General features: G+C 42.4%; 1 pseudogene; it reads left to right on the top strand.

Annotated features, from left to right (window-relative positions):
• Positions 1-267: 267 nt before the first annotated feature.
• On the top strand, positions 268-688 carry LOC136314598 (small ribosomal subunit protein uS12-like; annotated as a pseudogene).
• Positions 689-3,102: the final 2,414 nt, after the last annotated feature.

Here is a 3,102-nt window from a genome sequence, read left to right as displayed (position 1 = left end):
AAAAGCCACCCAATTCATAAAGTGTGTCTGAGGCAAAAGACAGCTGCTTACCTTTCTAACTTATGTTTTGGCCTCTGAGGATTCCTTAATAACTTGCTGGATCATGAACACATTTCTTTAAAAGGCTTCTGTATGTTATTAAACATGTGAAGTTCTTTCCAGCAGAAAGATCAGTCAAGGTAGCTATTCCACCCTACTGCAAGAAATGAAAGTCCACATAAAAGCATGTGGTATGGTTCTTTTGGCCAGGCCCATGGTGGCAGCAGGATGGACAAGTGTCACGATCTTCATACGGCCAAGCAGCTCCAGAGCCACAGTGCGACCAGAAGTGGCCTGATGACCAGTACTATAAAGCGCATTTCGGCACAGCCCTGAAAGCCAGCCTTTTTGGAGACACTTCCCACGCAAAGGAAATTGTGCTGCAAAAAAGTAGGGGTTGAAGCCACATTCTGCCATTAGAAAAGGTGATAGGGTCCAGGTGATGAAGAATGGCAAAAATATCACAGCCTTTGTGCCCAATGATGGTTGTTTGAATTTTATTAAGGAAAATAATGAAGTTCTGGTTGCTTGATTTGGTCACAAAGGTCATGCTGTTGGTGACATTCCTGGTGTCTGCTTTAAGGCTGTCAAAGTAGACAATGTCTCCCTTTTGGCCTTATACAAAGGCAAGTAGGAAAAGCCAAAATAATTAAGTTCTGGTCCTGGCCGGTTGGCTCAGTGGTAGAGCATCGGCCTGGCGTGCAGGAGTCCTAGGTTCGATTCCCGGCCAGGGCACACAGGAGAAGCGCCCATCTGCTTCTCTACCCCTCCCCCTCTCCTTCCTCTCTGTCTCTCTCTTCCCTTCCTGCAGCCAAGGCTCCAGCAAAGTTGGCTCGGGCACTGAGGATGACTCTGTGGCCTCTGCCTCAGGTGTTAGAATGGCTCTGGTCTCAACAGAGTGATGCCCCAGATGGGCAGAGCATCGCCCCCTGGTGGGCATGCCTGGTGGATCCTGGTCGGGCGCATGTGGGAGTCTGTCTGACTGCCTCCCCGTTTCCAACCTCAGAAAAATACAAAAAAATAAATTAAAAAAAAAATTTTAATTTAAAAAATATCATAAGTTCTGATGGTGAAAACACAGCAGTAATAAATTTTTATATGCTAAAAAGCAAGCATGTGGTGTGTAAATGACAAATGGTCTGATATGGTTTGGTCATATGGAACGGGAGTGAGGGAGGACAACAAGATTGCAGCTGGGGATATACCCGAAAGCTCAGGAGGGACCAGCCAGTGAAGAGCCTTGACTGTTTTTCTGCATTTGAACTTTATTTAGCAGGTTATGAAGGTACTACCAAATTTGGACCAAAAAATTCATAAATTTTTTCATGTACTAACATTTTAGAATTCTATTATTGTTTCTCTTTAAAGTTGTGTCTCTTAAAGTGTAGCCAACTTTTACCTTCATCAAGATAATCTGGTTCACTTATCAAAAGTGGCAGATTCCCAAGCCCCAGCCCAGAGCCACTGAATAAGTATTCCCAAAGAGGGAGGGTAGAAAGGGAAATGTCTAAGATCAAAAATCTGAAGGTTGCCCTGGCCGGTTGGCTCAGTGGTAGAGTGTCAGCCCAGCGTGTGGATGTCCCAGGTTCGATTCCCGGCCAGGGCACACAAGAGAAGTGCCCATTTGCTTCTCCACCCTTCCCTCCTCCTTTCTCTCTGTCTCTCTCTTCCCCTCCCACAGGCAAGGCTCCACTGGAGCAAAGTTGGCCCAGGCGCTGAGGATGGCTCCATGGCCTCTTCCTCAGGCACTAGAATGGCTCCCATTGCAACAGAGCAAGGCCCTAGATGGGCAAAGCATCCCCTAGTGGTCATGCCGGGTGGATCTTGGGTGCATGTGGGAGTCTATCTCTCTGCCTCCCTGCTTCTCACTTCAGAAAAATACACACACACCAAAAAAAAAAAAGTCTGAAGGTTAACAAACTTGCAGGTGGACCTTCTGCACATTAAACTCAGAACCTCTGGGTTAGAGGAGTGCTTTCCAATTTGTTAATGAGACCACTAATGGATTGAGAAATCATTTTTTCAATGAGATAAAGTAAAATCCCACATTGTGTTCCTTGCTATAAGGATGAGTCTTATTTCATTAAATCTTTGTTTAGGTATTATAAAGTGTATATGGGTGTGTATGTGTGTGCACAGTGGGCCAACTTACAAAATATGTTCCATGTGTTGAGGTTAAAAAAGTTAAAGAAACACTACCTTAAACTATGCCCTTTATATTGCTTTTAATCAGACTTTATATGTAACTAAAATGTGAGGAAAAGGAATTCAGTATAATTTCCTGACTAACCCTGCCCATAGCATGCTGGGACACATCTATGTTTGTATATAAATCAATTAATTTTGGCACCTCCTGAATCCAAAAGGAATAATGAAAAAGCCTATGAAAAAAAATAATAAATAAATAAATTAAAAAAAAAAAGAAAAGGCCTATGAATCCGATATGGGTGGAAACATGCTGTTAATTGTCACCTATTCAAGAACTGTTTTCTTCTTTTCCTCCAGCAACTACAAAGCCTGTGTGCTGGCTGTCACTCTCATTAAGTCTCAGCAACCCTGTACTTTCTTAAGGAGATGAATGAAGTATCACAAACTCCTGGCACAACCTACACCAAAGTACTGAGTGGATCCCTTTGCTGGGTAGGATTTTATTGCACTGAATATTGCTCCCGAAAGTGGTCCTAGGTTGTAGCCTGGAATACCTTTTGCTATTTGGATACTTTTTTCCTTGCACTTGTACTGGTGTCAGTGAGGTCTAAATATCTGTGGCTTATTCTCCACCACTCCCCCCAAAAAAAACACAGATGAGCAAGGACAAATACAAATCCATCTATTCAAGCATCAGTAACACACACACATGCACACACGCATGCACACACATGCACACACCTTAAATAATATTTCACAAATTCCAATCATTCACATGCATTTATTATGTTTTCAATTTCCATATACCTCTGGTACTATCGTTTACCTTTATTATTTATATCAAATCACATTTTTATATTTCAGAAGTTTTCATAAAGAATACTTTATATCCCTTCTATAAGTAGAAAACTAGTA

The sequence above is a fragment of the Saccopteryx bilineata genome, chromosome 10 (assembly GCF_036850765.1).
Source record: "Saccopteryx bilineata isolate mSacBil1 chromosome 10, mSacBil1_pri_phased_curated, whole genome shotgun sequence".
Lineage (NCBI taxonomy): Eukaryota > Metazoa > Chordata > Mammalia > Chiroptera > Emballonuridae > Saccopteryx > Saccopteryx bilineata.
The sequence above is the reverse complement of the archived record's forward strand: the minus strand, read 5'-3'. Positions and strand labels throughout refer to the sequence as shown.